General features: G+C 41.1%; 1 protein-coding gene and 1 long non-coding RNA gene across 8 annotated transcripts in view; one reads left to right on the top strand and one right to left on the bottom strand.

Annotated features, from left to right (window-relative positions):
* Window positions 1-17,901, bottom strand: part of LOC309667022 — a 398,987-nt gene that overhangs the window by 29,613 nt on the left and 351,473 nt on the right. The window lies entirely within an intron of this gene.
* TIAM2 (TIAM Rac1 associated GEF 2) overlaps window positions 1-17,901 on the top strand; it is a 262,449-nt gene that overhangs the window by 130,876 nt on the left and 113,672 nt on the right. For 2 of the 7 annotated variants that reach the window (XM_082474390.1, XM_082474394.1), the window contains one exon: window positions 6,418-6,526. The exons of the other annotated variants lie outside the window; for them this stretch is intronic. The gene's annotated coding sequence lies outside the window, so the exon portion shown is untranslated. The remainder of the gene's footprint in view (window positions 1-6,417; window positions 6,527-17,901) is intronic. 7 annotated transcript variants of the gene reach the window in all.

Genomic DNA, 17,901 nt, shown 5'->3' with positions numbered 1-17,901 from the left:
GTTCCTTGTTATAAAGCATTCTATTTAATTTCAAAATTTAGCATTTTATACATTGTCAGTAACTGTTAATTGTCAAAGTGTATTTAATTTGGATATAAGGACTTACGGAAAAAGGCCTTTTAAAGGAAAACTTTTTTTAAGAATTTGTTTTAAATCTTAATTTTTACATCACTTAATATTTGCTCATTCTTACAAAAGTAATTAACTGGTCATTTGGTCAAATTATTAGAGCTAGCTTGTTATGGAATGTAAGGTACCACTTGGACTTTATAAACATTTACACCATAAAATCTCTCATTTTCATGATAATTGTCTCCATTAAAAAATTTCTTTTGCACATTTGATGCCTTTAAAATGCTTAGAAAAAGATTGTATTATGAAATTTAGATTCGTTGTGGTTTTAAAGTAATACATACCATGCTAGTATTGGGGTTTTTTTTCTATATCTATATCCCCTCCCTCTTGGACCTCCCTCCCAACCCCCCAGTATTGCATTTTGAAGCATCTTAAAATTGACTATTAATTTTGTAGGCACCTCGAGTTCGCTTTTAAAAAGTTAAAAATTCATTTTGCTCTTTATTTTGTTCTCACTTAATAAATACTAAGTTTTTCATTGATTCTATGGGGGCGCTCTATTTTCTTCTTTTTTTTTATAAATTTTTTTTTTTTTTAAACTTTGGGTTTATTTATTTATTTATTTATTTATTTATTTATTTATTTATTTATTTATTTTTGGCTGTGTTGGGTCTTCGTTTCTGTGCGAGGGCTTCCTCTAGTTGCGGCAAGCGGGGGCCACTCTTCATCGCGGTGCGCGGGCCTCTCATTATCGCGGCCTCTCTTGTTGCGGAGCACAGGCTCCAGATGCGCAGGCTCAGTAATTGTGGCTCACGGGCCTAGTTGCTCCACGGCATGTGGGATCCTCCCAGACCAGGGCTCGAACCCGTGTCCCCTGCATTGGCAGGCAGATTCTCAACCACTGTGCCACCAGGGAAGCCCTCTATTTTCTTCTTAATCAACATTTGTGAAGCTGTGGTTTAAAAGCAGTGTGTACCATGGTAGCATTACATTTTGAATTATCTTAAAGTCGACTGATTTTAAAGATGCATGACCATGGGCTGCTCAGGCATCTTCTTGAGGCCGAAGCATCCTGGAATGGGAAACGCTACAGGAGAACCACTGGGGAATTTCAAGTGGAAACTGAAAGTTGGGCTCAGTGGGCATTGAGAACTTGTGGGTGGCTTATTTTAAATAAAGGGGTTTTAGAGGCTTCTGACACAAAGACATAGACTGCACCAGATGCTGTTTTCTTTTTAATAATTTTATTTAAATTATTTATTTATTTGGCCGCACTGTGGGGCTTGCGGGATCTTAGTTCCCCGACCAGGGATTGAAGCTGGGCCCTCGGCAGTGAAAGCACAGTGTCCTAATCACTGGACCACCAGGGAATTCCCAGATGCTCTTTCCTTTGCATGTTCACCCCCACTGCCATCATCACTGTCATCTCCCATTCATTCATTCATTCACTGACTCAGTGGATATTTATTGGGTATTATTCATCATGGCCAGTTACATTTTAAAGTACTAGACTTAACAGTAGACACTTTTAACAAGATCTCTGCTTTATGGAGTTTGCATTCTCAGACAGGCACTGTGTTAAACAATCAACATGTATTATTTTACTTAATGCTTACAGCAGCTCTGTGAGGTAGATAATATCATCCCCATTTTGTAGATGGAGAAGCTAAGTTAGGTGATGTGTCCGATATCACACAGCGGGGTCTGAGGTCAGGGCAGAGGGGCGCTAATGGCTGGGCCCTGAGCTGTTCTGCCGGCCCCCAGGGAACAATGACTGGTAGCAAATGAACTGCACGTGTCAGTTGTACACTTGTGTGGGTTTTCAGTGTCACACATGGGCGGTAAAACCTTCGCGGCAGTTTGGATATGAAGGCCAACCATGCATGCTTTCACTTGTCTCTGGTCTAATTCAGAAGCATTTGGTTTTAGAAACAGACTTGTTCGATTTGTGCCTTTTGATGAAATGGGGAGAAAAGTCACCTCCCCAAGTAATATTTCTTCAGATTTTAGGGTTTTCACATGAATATTTTGCAGGTTTCATTTTCTTCTGGTATTGCCTTCATCCTAGGACATTTTTGCAATGACATTACTCAAGTTCCATGTTATTTGAAGTATTGCTTTTCCATCAACAGCAGACTAAAAGCTCTTTCAGCACATGAGCGTGTTGTGGAGTTTTTTGCTCATTTGTGTAATTTCCTCAAAGGTGGATGTTTATATTTGTGAGAGATTATTTGATCTTTTGGAATCCTGTTTGGGTAAAAGTAATTTATGTTTTTAGCCTTTATTTATTATTACTATTATATTTTACATATATATGTGTGTGTGTGTGTATATATCTCTATATATATATATCCAGATGAAGCCCTTAGAATTGACTATAGATTATCAATAAAGAATGATGCTTGGGGGCTTCCCTGGTGGCGCAGTGGTTGAGAATCTGCCTGCCAATGCAGGGGACACGGGTTCGAGCCCTGGTCTGGGAAGATCCCACATGCCACGGAGCAACTGGGCCCGTGAGCCACAATTACTGAGCCTGCGCGTCTGGAGCCTGTGCTCTGCAACAAGAGAGGCCGCGATGGTGAGAGGCCCGCGCACCGCGATGAAGAGTGGTCCCCACTTGCCGCAACTAGAGAAAGCCCTCGCACAGAAACGAAGACCCAACACAGCCATAAATAAATAAATAAAAGAACGTGAATTTCTTAAAAAAAAAAAAAAAAAAAAAAAAGAATGATGCTTGGGACTTCACTGGTGGCGCAGTGGTTAAGAATCCGCCTGCCAATGCAGGGGACACGGGTTCGAGCCCTGGTCCGGGAAGATTCCACATGCTGTGGAACAACTAAGCCCGTGCACCACAACTACTGAGCCCGCATGCCACAACTACTGAAGCCCACATGCCTAGAGCCCATGCTCCGCAACAAGAGAAGACACTGCAGTGAGAAGCCTGCACACCACCACGAAGAGTAGCCCCTGCTCTCCACAACTAGAGAAAGCCCGCGCGCAGCAAAGAAGACCCAATGCAGCCAAAAATAAATAAATAAACAAACAAATAAATAAACAAAAAAGGAGTGGTCTCAGCTATATATGGCTTCACTTTTTTTAAGAAAATTTTATTGGAGTATAGTTGTTCAGTTATACATATACATATATTCAGTCTTTTTTAGATTCTTTTGTCATATAGGTTATCACAGAATATTGAGTAGAGTTCCCTGTGCTATGTAGGTCCTTGGTGGTTATCTATCTTATATATAGTAGTGTGTGTATGTTCATTCCAAGGTCCTGATTTATCCCTCCACCTGCCCCATGTTTCCCCTTTGGTAACCATAAGTTTGTTTTTGATATCTGCAAGTCTGTTTCCGTTTTGTAAATAAGTACATTTGTATCATTTTTAACAATTAGATTCCACATATGAGGGATATCATATGATATTTGTCTTTGTCTGTCTGACTTACTTCACCTAGTATGGTAATCTCTAGGTCCATCCATGTTGCTGAAAATGGTGTTATTTCATTCTTTTTTATGGCTAATATTCCCTTGTATACATGGACCACATCTTCTTTATCCATTCCTCTGTTGATGGACATTTAGGTTGTTTCCATGGCTTGGCTATTGTAAATAGTGCTGCAGTGAACACTAGGGTGCATGTATCTTTTTTTTTTTTTTCTTTTGTTTACTTTTTTATACAGCAGGTTCTTATTAGTCATCCATTTTATACACATCAGTGTATACATGTCAATCCCAATCTCCCAATTCATCTCACCACCACCCCCCCCGCCACTTTCCCCCCTTGGTGTCCATGTTTGTTCTCTACATCTGTGTCTCAATTTCTGCCCTGCAAAACTTTTTTTATACAGCAGGTTCTTATTAGTTATCTATTTTATACATGTTAGTGTATATATGTCAATCCCAATCTCCCCCCAACCTTTTATTAAGAAAATTTGCAAAAATACAGAAAAGTCCAAAGAATTGTATAGTGAACAATAAACCCACCACTTGAATTCTATAATTGTTAACATTTTGCTATATTTGCTTTTACATGTGTCATTTTGCATGGTGTGTTTGAGGATAGAATACTTCTTAAGTAGTAATTTACATAATGCTCAGAGATCTTTGCCAAGGAATTCAGTTTTAGATGCCTGTTAATGCATATGTCCAGTTATATTGTTATGTCAGAATGAGGCATTAGAAAGATAAAGTCTAGGTTTTATGATGTGGAAATATGCTGGGTTTTGTAATTTTAGGATGGAGTACTAAACTGAGAGTATTTTGCTGTAGCTGGACAAAGTCTAAAGAACTTGAAAAATCTGACATAGTTTGAAACCCCAAGTGACTCTATAAATTCATAGAACTAAAGTTATTTGGGTGACCTCAGTGAAGAAAAAATGGAACCAGGCAATGCAAACCCTTTGAAAGTGTCTGAGGAATGTTAGAGGTCAGTCAGTCTTTTGGGTAGTTCTGGCTTAGAGCAATCTACCTGTAAAATGTATCAAAAGGTCAGAATTGTCTTAAGAATAATAGGGATGTGCAACTGTTTCCATGCAGTTAATTGTTCTGATACTTTTTCCACCCTCAGAAACATATCTCTTTAAAACTTCCTTCTTCTTTCTGACATAATTCCCCTCCTCTCCTTCACATCAAGGAGCAGTTCTTCTGCCTTAAGGTTGTTTGGAAAACATATGCTTGTTTAATGCTGGCTGATATTTTATTTTACTTAATTTTTTTGGTAACAGAAATGATGGTGCTGGATCTAAAGGAATAGGAGCTAAGTGACTTAAACAGCATACTTGCTTCTTCTGTATTTACCCAGAGAATTTTTAAATACAGACACACGTCAAATTAATATTTTGGGAATTCCCATGTTTTCTGTTATGTGACTTGGCTTCCCTGGCAACTTTCTGACTTGTGGTTACTTAGGTGGCAGGACCTGGCTCTGCTGCCTGCTGCTGACCTTGAGCAAGTCACTTAAAGCCTCATTTCTGATTTGCTAACTGAGGGGCTTGGAGCAAGGAATTTTTCAGTTTTTCTCCACCAGCACTAAAAATTCCTTGGTTCTATGTTCACTAATTTAAGTTTTTGTGGAGGTTAGAATACTTTTTATAACTATTGGACTGATGATCTTATGTAATGGCCCTTATTATCTGTCAACTAAGATTAGAAAGTGTATTTTCAAGCATGTATTAACTACATGGAAACTATATGGAAACAGCATTCTGTTTGCACATGTGTGCACCTGTATGTGTAGATTATGCATGTGTACATATATATTCATTTTCCATGGACGATAAGGAATTAAAAGCTAATATGTCTAAACTAGAATCTTTAATATTATGTAAGAATCTTGTCTGTTGCACGTATAAAGCCATTCACATTTTTTTACGAAAAGTATTTTCTTAAAAAACTCTTGCCATGTGTTTGTCCAGGATAACTTGGAAACTTCTGCTTAAACTGTTTTCTTCTATGGGCTATAATTTCAAAAATTGAAACTGAAATTAAAATTGAAAATCTGCTCCACAGATGTAACCTTGTTTTCCCATTTGGCAACCCCTCCATCCCCAGTAACTAATATAAAATGATCTGAAAATGTTGCTTTATCTTTTGGGCATACTTTAAATGGAAGGTCTTTCATCAAAAGGTACAGCAAGACTTAACCCTTGAACCTCTGGTCTATCCCTTTTTTTGTTTTTTTAACAATTCAATGTTAATTTTTGAGAAAATAGCGACCCTTTGAGATAACAGGGACTTCCGATGTAGGGCGCTGTAGGGCACTGCTACTTCACTGAGAAACGAAGCAACTCCAGCAAGGCACACAGAGTAAGTATACACCCGCTATTTTGCAAATCACAACATTATTTTGAAGGGCTGCTCTTGAGGCAGGGTTTTTATGACCGTCACATTCCAGCTGTGGTTTTGGAGATAGAATGTTTACTACCGCTCTAAACACAAGGATGGTAGGTGTGTATTCTTCCTGCTGAGAAGGCTTAAAAAAGCAGCTGAGGCTCCCTTCAAGTGAGTAAACCTTTATTCAGCAAACTCTGGAGCCGCGTTCCTATGGAACTTTGGTGGTAATTCTGGAATGCGAGGCCAACAGCAGCGCAGTCATGGGCGAGCCCGGCTCCGAGGCCCTGATGGCAGGCTGTCCTGCCTAATCGCTGCCGGCAGCCCATGGAAAACCACTTTCTGGTTAAGTCTGCATCATACTTCTCCACCAATGGAAAAAATTGAACATGATGAGGGTGTGTAGCTAGCAGACAAAAATATATCCAGCACTGCACAGGATCTCTTTTTAGCTCTTAACGGCCGAGCATTTGAAGTGTTAGACGTTGTTTCCTGCCTTAGTGTGAGCAGGAAGAAGAGGGAGTCCACGGATGTGTATATAGACCTTGACTCTGGGAAACTTGGTGGACTAATTAAAAGAGCCTGAGAAGAACCGGCTGCATCCAAAGTTCTGGCAAAGGTAAGGGTATAAATGTTTATTTTCCCCCTTTTGCAGTTGAGACTTCATGTTATATGTGAAATATCAGTGTTTCTTGAAATGTTCCTTTTGGTAACATGTCATCATGTGCTGCATTTTGTTTTACATTATTTTGTACTTGGGCTGCCCACGTTGGTGTGCATGAGGGAACAGTCCCTTTCAAGTTGAGTGTCTATATGCTTTCACACACCTATTGGTGATTTATCACAGCTGCCCATCCCGTTTTACTAATTAACTCTCTCCCAAAGCTGATGGTATACGTTGTATGGATTTATTTTTCCTGCTATCTCAAGAAAGTGCCATTCCTCAGTCTGACCATGTGAAAGCACTAATGACTATGACCTTATCTTTACCAGTTAATTCTTTCAGGGCACGAAGGGAAATGAAAATGTGCGCAGAGATTATATCTTATAGTTTCCTGCTCATTATGTAACTTCCTCAGGCCTTACTTTTGAGCTTGAGTGAGCTCCTTGGTTTAAGAGTTTCTTTTTAGACTTGTAATTTGATGTTCACTCTTTATTCATGTTTATCCTTAACTTTTGTCTCCAACTTTCTGAGAAAGAAAGGGAATCCTTCGTCATCTGTGTGTGTGTGGAGGGGGGCTGCGGGGAGTGCTTTATTGAAGTAGGATGATTGAGTCATGTCATAATCCCTCAGGGGCGGCTCATTCATTAGGCGTTTGTCTGAGCGCTGAGTTTATCAGCAAGGATTGAGCAACCCCGCTCGGCAGAGTATTTCCCTCAGCTTTATGTTAATTTGGCCAAGCATGTAATTCTCGGAAAATTGGTAGGTGGAGAGACAGAAATAGGAAGCTTTCTTGAAGTCATTGTAACTTGGAAGATTATTTATAGAATTTCTGGAAAGTCAGTGTACTGCAGAACAGCTGCTAGAGTTTTCCCTAACACGTCTCAGCGTTTCACTGTGGCCCTCCGTCATACTTAGGGATTCTAGTTTTGTACTTACTTTCAGTTGAATGAGGTTATGAGTTATTTTAGGGTGGGTGATGTGTGTGCCTCTTCAATGTGTGTCTTCCTTTACAGAAATGTCTTTTAGGGATGGAGGAATGTGAGTGCTGTCCAGGTAGGTTAGAACTAATAGAAATGCTGGTAGTGTTTTATTTCTTGCTCTTCCTTTGAATGTAGAAATTGCTGCTGTGACAGAGCCGGCAGCCACGTAGAGCAGGGACAGAGCAAGCCCCACCTGTCTTCTTGTGTAGTCACATTAACACATGTCAACCACTTTGATTTTCACCAGAGGTTGTAGACAGAAACTGAAGTCTGTTGAAGAACCTTCTGACTCCACTCCATACTGACATGGTGTTTTGAATGCAAGTAGATAACACCTTTCTTTCAATACTTTAGTGCAGAGGGAGTGACTTGCAAAGCCTTCTCCTTACCCCAGGCCTGATCTAGGATGCCTGGAAGTGCGAGATAAGGGCTGGGCTCCTTGCCAAGAGATTATCCTTCTGAAGTGGTCCTTCACTTAACCACTAAGTAGAGCAGATGATTGTGTCTTGGTGGTCCAAGACTGTGTTTGAGAAGAGCCATATTCCCTTTTTCAGAAGTATAAAGTTAGTGTAGGGTCCCTACAACCTCTTCCTATTCAACAGCTATCGAATGAATGTGGAAACAACACAGAGAGAAGCCTGGAGGGAAAAGCTCACACTCCTTAAATATCTGATGGGGCCCCTTTCTGTGTCTGTCTGTGCCTTCAGGTTTAGCCCACTTTGTAAGACTCATTTACGTAAAGATAATAAACCCCATTAGTGAGATCCCTTAAAAGGGGAGTAATAATAAGTATAAATAAATAAGTAATAATTTGCATTTGTCATCTGAAATTGTGTTCCTTAAGTAAGGAACAAGATAAAATGGTTTTACTAGAAAAACTAAAAAAAAAAAAAAAAAAAAATTAGATAAAGGTATGGACTCAAAAAGAAATAGCAATAATATTAGAGACAGGGAAAAGAAATAATATTAGTAGTTGATAAACCTGAATTTCTGACTGTTGACACAGAAAGGTTCTAAACATTGTGTTTATAACAGTTTGAATTTTAGTAATGGTGGGTTGAGTGTCTTTTGATTATTCAGTTCTATCTCAGATGGACTCCCAAATGCTAGGAGGTGTTAATGTCAGTATCCCAGGAATACATCGTACACTCTATTGTCAGCTATTTATAGTCTGTAGTATTGTAGAGTTGAAAAGGGACCTTAGGCAATTTTTCAGATGGGACAACTGAAAACCTACAGAAATGAAATGGCATGTCCAAAGTTACTGAGATGGTTGGTTGCCGAGCTGGGATGTGATACCAGTTAGCTTGTTGGTCTTTCCCTACACTACCTGTTTCTTTAATTGGGAATACTTTGGCTCATTCTGATATATCTTTATAAATTGACACATACTTACCCGTTTTCCTCTGTCCCTCCCTCCCTCTCTCTCTCTCTCTCTCCCTCCCTCCCTTCCTTCCTTCCTTCCTTCCTTTCTTTCATTGACTTACATACTTAATTACTTACCAAACCAGACAGGCTTAAAGCTCTAGTCAGAGACAAGACAAAGACTTTTGTTTTTCTTGGATCCTAATGAAGTTCAAAGCTGTACACTCAGTCGATGGTCATCATTCCCATTGACTATTGCCAGAGAGAGAGTTAGGTGCCCATGTGTTAACCTATATGACAAGGCAGCTTTGGCTAGACTTCATCTGTCAATCTGTCCCTCTTTGTGGCCTTATATTGAGAGGTTTTTTCCCCATGATCCCACTCTAATAGAAGACTGACGTTTTCATTAGTTCTGTGCCTGACAGGAGAGGCTCTGGAAGGGAACAGAAGACAGCAGATGGACTTTAACTTTGGTGCCAAGGTAATGTAAGGCCCTTTTGGAAAAATAAACTTTACATATAAAGTGATAGACTAAGTAATCATTTTGTTCTAGGAAAGGGACGTGGTAAGTGCTGCAGATAGTGTTGGGATGAAGTTGGTCCAGGGTGTTCCTAAAACTTAAATAAAGGTTTAGAAATCCTGGGTATCTTTAGGACAACACTGGAAAGCAATAATAATCCCCATCCTGTTTTTGTACTTGACCTTGACACATCTCTAGTTGCAGAATTGAGTAGGATTGCTGAGATGTGAAGGGCTAAAGAGATGCAGAGTGTATGGGCTGGGAAAGACAAAAGCTAAAAGTCCATACCATTAAAGCCAGTGAAAAGAAACTCTGAGTGGAGAGAATGAAAATAGATTTGTTTTCAAGTCATCTGTAGCCACTCCTGGAAGGTAGAGTGACAAGTGAAAGGCAGCATTGTTCACAGACAGACATAAGCCAAGAAAACCCAAGATATCAAAAGGTAATAGAGAGTAAAGAGCTTCATGAAAAGTGTACCCACATTCATGGAACACAGACACACACACACAGTCACATATATGTATATACATATATATTCCATTGACAATTGATAGCATGATCACAAATTAATCAAAAGTTAAATACAAAACGACCCCCAAACCCAGAAGTAACCGGAACATAGCAAAAACCTTGACTTACTTTTTCTACCCTACATGTGACCTAGAGAGAAAAAAACCTGGAAATTATAAGAAGACACAGTGAGAAATAATTTGCCAAAAAGTTCCTTACTAGAGTTGATACCCTTTTGTCCTGGTGCCTTACCTCGTGTGTTTATTATTAGTTCTCAGATGTTTTTCTGAAGTTTCTCTAATAGTAGAGCGTCATGGCTCTAGGGCCAGTTCCCCCTCTGGGGCATGAACAGGCTTGGGGAGAAGCCTCCTTCCCCTTTGGCTAATAAAGGACAACACCAGAATTTCCCCTCTCTCTCCTGCCACATCAAATTCTCAGATTTCTTCTGAAGACACCCCCCCCCCCCCCACACTTTGTTTAGAGTCCTACCGCCTGATTCTCTCTTCTTTACAGTAAAACTCCTTGACAAGTTGTCTCTATTCACCATCTTCAGTTTCATGGACCTCATCCTCAGACTCACTCCAACCCAGCTTTCTCCACCTGGACTCTGCTCCGGTCAAGTTCACTGATAGCCTCCACGTTGCTGAGCCCAGGGCTCTGTTCTCAGTCCTTGTTACGTGAACTATCAGAAGCATTTGGTACTTGCTCGTGATCTCCTCCCTGAAAAGCCTCTTTTCAGTGGGCTTTGTCAGCAACATATTTTCTTGGTTTCCTCTTAATTGGATCCACTGACCGCTCTTCCTGTTTCTCCTTATTTCTTGGCCTCTTGGTGTTGGAGCACTACCGGGCCTCCTTGGGCCTCTTCTCTTCCCTTTGTTTACTTATTCCCTCAGGGAGCTCATCCAGTGTATGTTTTTTTTTTTTTTTAAATAAATTTATTTATTTTTTATTTATTTATTTTTGGCTGTGTTGGGTCTTCATTGCTGTGCGCCGGCTTTCTCTAGGTGCAGAGAGCGAGGGCTACTCTTTGTTGTGGTGCACGGGCTTCTCAATGCGGTGGCTTCCCTTGTTGTGGAGCACGGGATCTGGGCACAAGGGCTTCAGTAGTTGTGGCACGCGGGCTCAGTAGTTGTGGCTCATGGGCTTAGTTGCTCTGCGGCATGTGGGATCTTCCCGGGCCAGGGCTCGAACCCGTGTCCCCTGCATTGGCAGGCAGATTCTTAACCACTGCACCACCAGGGAAGCCCCAGTGTATGTTTTAAGTACCATCTTCACGTGGGTGATAGAAAATTTGTACCTCAGGCCCATCTCTCCCTGGAACTGTAGGCTCCTAAATGCCAGTGTCTACTCAGCGTTGCCACTTTGATGTCCAATGGGCATCTCCCACCTGACAAAAGCAGACCCCACCTCCTTGTCTTCCTCCCAAGCCCGCTCTGCTCTGCCTTCCCCATTCTCCCGGTGGCTTAGTGTGAAGATCGCGATGTCGTCCTTGACCTGTCACCGCTCACTCCCAACCACCTGAGACTCCTGTTGGCTCTCCGTTCACCTGTCTCCAGACTCCCAACCCTCCCACCTGAGTGCAACCCACATCACCTCTCGTGTGAATTACCCTCCCAGCCCAACAGGCCCTGGCTTCCCCCTTGCTGCCAGCGGTCCAGATCCCCGGGGCAGCTGCAGGGGTCCTCTTGAAACATGCCCCATGATGAGCCCTCTCTATTCACAGCCCTCTAATCGTGACTTGCCATCTCAGTGCGAAAGCCAGAGTCCTTACAATGTCCCTTCGGCTGCGCCCTCTGGCTCCTCGTCCCCTCTGACGGCTCCTGCTCTAGCCGAGCTGACCTGCGTGTCCACCAGTCTGGGCATTTGCACCTTCTGTCCTCTGCTTCAGAGGCTCTTTCTTTCCCCAGAATCCGCATGTTCTCCCCTCCAGCAAGTCCTTGCTTAAATGTCACCAGTCATGAGGACTTCTCTGCTCCCCTTTCTAAACCTATAGCTCCCCTCTCCCCACATTGCCTATTTCCCCCTTCACCCTTTAGTTTTTTGCTAAAGTACTTAATCACCTTCTAATATATAATTTACTTACCTTCCTGGTTTATCGTTCAGTCTCCCCACTATAATATAAGCTCCATGAAAGGGACTTTTTTTTGGGGGGGGAGGTGTATTTATTGCTATATCCCAGGGCCCAGAACAGTTCTAGCACAGACTAGTTGCTCAGGAAACATTTATCCCATTATTCAATGGAAATATTTCCTACTTAGGATACCCGATGAGGTAGCTAAAGCAACCTAATGTAAATGCTAAATATCATTGACTTCCTATGTTTTATCTCAAAATGTAAATTTTATATTTTACTTCATGCTCTATGTTTCTTTATTATGGCAACAATGTTTAAATTACTTAGCATTAGATGAAATGGAAACTTCAGGAAGATTCCCCTTGGTTATTCTATGGTCTTGATACTTAGAATAATGACCATGTAGCTTAAACTATCAAGAAAACAAAACTCTCGTTTGTGCAATGTTGTTGCAAAGCAGCAGAATAGAATAACTACATTTTAAACTTCCAGCTCTTAAGTTAACTTAAAATTGTAGTTTTTCATTTTATCATGTTCCCATCCCCAGCTGTGGAAGCCTTTGCTGCTTGGAGAACGGATACCGCTGGGGAAAGGTATTTATGAAAGGGGCATGGATCACATTCTTCTAAAGGAGGAAACTGAGAGTTAGATTGTACTTTTTAAAAAAAGATATGGGATGTTTTCAGGTTTAAAAAGTACAGAAACATTTAAAATTGTATTGATGTAAATACATGTATTTTTTTTTTTAAATTAAAGAAATCCAGGTTGGCTTTCTACCTTTGCCCCTTCGGGATCTTGGTCAAATTATTTAATCCCTGGAGGCTAACATTCCCTTTCCTATAAAACAGGGATGATTAGCTAAGCTCTTGGGGTTCTTGTGCCCTGGGTAGCCCTGGCACACAGCATCTCAGGATATATTAAATCCTTCCCTGTCTCTCTGCATGCGCATCTACTTGAGGTATCAAAACTTTCCAATTCCTGTAAATTATGAAATTTAAACTATACGTACTAATGCTATTCTTTTTTTTTTTTTTTTCCTGAAAGTTTCTGTAAAGTTAGTAGCTAAAATCTTATCAGGTTTATTTTGAGTAATGTATGATTTATGGAAAAGTTCAGCAGTGATTGGTTTAATTTTACCTTCAGGCCCAAGAACAACTTATATTGTGGCTCTAAGACATAGACTTATAGAAATGAAGGCTTCAATCAGGCTACAAGCCGAATGGAAGAAAAATAGTTACACATTTATGAGGGTGAGGAAAGCCCCTGTTTAAATGAGGGGAGAAATGTGTGGTTTAAGCCTGTTCATTTTTTAACTTAAATGGAACAGTATATAATGAAGAAATACTTTGCTAAGAATAACCTGGTACAATGACCACGGTATATTTTGTCCACAGAACATGACTGAGGTTTAGGAGTGCGATGCCTGCTTCTGATTTACTGAAGCACGTGCCTTACAGACAGGTCTCCGAGTCAGTGAGAAGCCATGTGGTTATAGCCTGGGATTCCGACGCATGGTCTGCTGTTTTCGTCTTGGTCTGAAGCTTGGGAGGTGCCTACCCGTGTCTGAACTCGCTTGTTGTGGAATTGCTCATGTTCCTAAAAGTTAAAAAAGAGAGGTTATTTAAAAGTCATGCAAACCATTTTGAATCCCAAGTTACAAAAGAGGGTTATTTAAAAGTCATGCTAACCATTTTGAATCTTGTGCATCTTTGGTTCCAGCTGTCACCAAAGCAGTATAAGGTCTGTAGAGACCAGGCTGTTGGCCAAATTGTGGATGAGACTTGAAGTACACTTGGGAGAAAATGCAGAGTGGGACTCAACATTTGATATATATATTTTTTAAGGTCAGCGATTTTTTTTTTAATAAATTTTTATTTATTTAATTTATTTAGTTTTGGCTGTGTTGGGTCTCGTTGCTGCGCGTGGGCTTTCTCTAGTTGCAGCGAGCCGGGGCTACTCTTCGTTGCGGTGCACAGTCTTCTCATTGTGGTGGGTTCTCTTGTTGCGGAGCATGGGCTCTAGGCACACGAGCTTCAGTAGTTGTGGCGCGTGGGCTCGGTAGTTGTGGCTCTCGAGCACAGGCTCAGTAGTTGTGGCACATGGGCTTAGTTGCTCCGCGGCATGTGGGATCTTCCCAGACCAGGGTTTGAACCTGTGTCCCCTGCATTGGCAGGCGGATTCTTAACCACTGTGCCACCAGGGAAGTCCCAACATTTGATACCAAAAAAAAAAAAAAAAAAAAAAAATCCATGCTACTGTGCTAGAAAGAGCAGGGATGAAAATATATGAGATGCATTTTGATAATTTTTGAAAGAAAAATAAAAAAGTTTTATCTTTACATGGATGGTTTTATTTTAGACTATGTTAGTTCTGTAATTTTTATTGAAAAGTTGATTTTTAAAAAACCCCTGAAATATTTTCAGTTTCTGTGATGGCTCAGAGGTAGCTGGGCCTCTCAACTCACTGGCATTCCAGAAACATACCAGTAATATTTGTGGGACTGTTGGTCTCACCACGTCTCTCATAAACTCAGTGCTGTTAAAGTTGTTGTAAACTCGCTTATTGATTCTACAAATGTTTCCTGTTAATCATTGCTCCCCTTTCCTGCACAAGCTGATAAGCCCCTCTGGGGAAGGGATCAGATCATATATCACTCTTGTTTCTCTCCCGTGCCCAGCACACGGGTGGATGTATAGGCGGGTCTGCGGAAATTCAAGTTGAGTTGGTGAGTGGAACTCCTATTTCACATCAGTTCCCAAGTTTCTGCGAACACTAAGGACATTTTCTTCTTTTGCCAACACTGCCTCCCACATTGGGCTTCAAGCTACTGATTACTGTGGACTCCTTCCCAGATGGTGTCCCAGAGTGTCCCTAGGAGATGGCTCATGTGTGGTGGTCCTGGGGACAGTGGGGAGGGCGTGAAGGTGATGGGCAGGGACAGGCAAGGTCTCCCCCAGCCTCCTCTCCCTCATCCCTCCTTCCCCTCTTACCTCTTCCTCCTCACCTCTCTCAACGTTATCCATGACACTTGTGCTCAGCCCCTGCTGCCCTTGTCACCTTTCCTGAACAAGCTGGGGGCTTTCTCTGCTTAGTTCACTTGTTGATTCAGTCACTAACGGATTCAGCAAGTGGTCCTGGAGCGCCCGTGTCTTTGGATGTGCCATTTTCTATTCCTTGGAATGTCCTTTTCTTTCTTCATCTAGCAGAATCTCACACATCCTCAAGACTCAGTTCTTTGGCTGACTTCTTTTTTACTTCATAGGAAGGGTCTGAATGTCCAATGAAAGTTTCTCTTAATCTGTAGCCTGCAGGAGGGTGAGGACATCACATGTGGTGCCCAGAACTGCACATCAGTAGCGGAGAGTCCTTTTCTCTCTCGCTTTTCTTCTCTCTACCTGAAGTGTTTGCCTTGGGTGATAATTTTTTGGATGTTTCAAGACTCTCTAGACTTGGGTTGTCCTTGGGTTTTATTAGAATGGATGTGCCATTCTGATGAAACTGCTACTTGCGGTTTTATAAATCATTGTTTTCAAGTTCTTTTTTCAGACCATTACTCAAGGAGATATAATTTTACTTCACCACCCAGTATACAGGCAAACATACAAGCACACAAAAAAATTTAATGTCATAGAACAATTTTTACCATTATTGGGATACAATTCTCTATTTTCTATTTTATTACAGTCTCTGCTCCATTCCTATTCTATTCTATTCTATTCCTTTGAAAATACTGGTATTAAATCATTAAATGAATTTCATGAGCCAACAGTACATCATGAACCCTTGGACAAACACTTCTGTAAGCAATGCTGCAGATGTTAAAGTTTTTTTTTTATGAAAACAGGTGTGAGTGCTGAGACCCTGCTTGCGAGAAATTGGCTTACTAAGGTGATGAACTATGCAAAAAGCTGGGCTATTGTCTCTGTGGAATTTATTGCTTTTCCCCTGCTGAATACCAGCCATGCTTGTCGACTGAGGTCCTGTTAGGCATCCCTTGCTGCAGATTGGTTTGTCTTTTCATCTGTTAATATGCATTTGGAAGGAATCCTGCTGAATTGAAATAGACCCAATGGGGCTCCACAATGGACGCTTAGCTTTTGAGGCCCTTAGCAGCAGCCCGCTTTCTGCCCACTTTATTTATAAGGGTTTCTCTCCCTCAGCACTATTCCTATGGAGACCATATGTTCCTTTCTCCTGCCTCTTCATACAAATTGGGTTCAAGTTTTCTTATGATTAGAAATGAGCTCCTTCGAGTCCGGGTATCCGTGCATTTGGAGTGCGCTTCCTTGAGGCAAGATGGGAGAAGCAGGTTCTGGCTGTATTTACAGAGTTTGTTAGTAAGTTTGGGTCCTTGACAGAGTTTGAATGCTTTGGTTTTAGATTTTTCGGCATATTTGTTCTTGTATTTTAGTGTTTGTAATGAGACAGGCAGTAACATTTTAAGGCAGGGTTTCTCAGCCTCAACACTAATGACGTATGGAGTCAAGTAATTATTTATTGTGGGGACTGTCCTGTGCGTTGTAAGATGATTAGCAGTATCTCTGAACTCTACCTGCTCGGTGCCAGTGCCCCAGCATGACAACCAAAAATGTTTCTAGATATTGCCAAATGTCCCCTGGGGACCAAGATCGCCGTGGCTGAGATTCGCCAGTTGTTCAGTGAACACTTAGGTTACATTTCTACACTTTCTAGCATGTAATAATACAAGTACATGGTTTGTGTCATTGTTTCTGTTGACATTTGACACGTGTGGCAAATTAGATAGTTTTATATGCTGTAATTATTGGGGAATTGATCAAAATCAAAATCAGTGCTAACAATGGAACTTGGAAAGTTCCAAATTTATATATATAAACATATGTAATAATTAATGTACTGATTAATAGTTAATAAAATGAAACAGCAGACTGTTATAAGATCTGATATCATAGTACACCAAGTTAAATTTATCACTAGAAATTAATAATAGTACTGTATATTTATGTTTCACAGTTTTTTAGGTGGTTTCACATATATTTCCACACTCGATTCTCTATCCATGAGGTAGGTAGGACAGATACTTTTATCCTCAAGTTGCAAATGGGGAAAAAGAGATTCAGAAAGCATAAGTAGTTCGACCTGAAACTCACATGCTATTTAAGAGCTGGAAGCAGGTCTTAAACCCAAGTTCTGTGACACAAACCAGACAAGGATTCTGAGATTTGTCTCCTTAATGAGTGAAGCTCCCCTCAGCCTCCCACCCCTAAGTAAAGGGGACCAAGTAGATATTGTTATGATTAATGGTTAGTCCTTTTCTTATCTTTTTTTCCAGCTCTTATCACTATCTGAAATGTTTGTCTTGTCCAATGATGAGGCTCCTCTTTCAGTATAAAAATCTTTCTAAAATTGCGTGAGAAGCCTTGTTGATATCTTGTTGAGCTCCCCTTAACTGCCTCGCCAAGCCGTAAGTCTGACTTTTGTTCCGTGTCCCCACGCCTCCGTTCTGCTTGCCATCACCGGTCAGCCCCCAGCCCTCCTCACAGCCCCATCTGGCCTGCTCGGTTCGTCTCTGATTTCCCTGTAGTTGCTCCATCTGGGCAGCCGGCACAGGCGGAGACCAAGCAGAGTTGGAGGATTTTAGTTTCCTTTGCTCTGAACTCTATACTACGTGGAAGCAGAGAATTTGGCAATCTGACACATCAGTTCAAGCCCAAGCTCAAGGCAAGTGAAGAAAAGGTAAATCTTGAATTTCCTCCTAAAAGATTGCTGCTGTGAGATTCAGTAGGTCACAGTGGCTGCTGGGATTCTGATGACGTTATTTGTGGAATTCCTCCACATTGCTGGACATTTCTGGGGTGGTAATTGATTGCAATTTTAAAAAGTTTAAATTAAGAGTTTGGGA

This window comes from Balaenoptera physalus (assembly GCF_965194825.1).
Source record: "Balaenoptera physalus genome assembly, chromosome: 9".
NCBI lineage: Eukaryota > Metazoa > Chordata > Mammalia > Artiodactyla > Balaenopteridae > Balaenoptera > Balaenoptera physalus.
The sequence above is the reverse complement of the archived record's forward strand: the minus strand, read 5'-3'. Positions and strand labels throughout refer to the sequence as shown.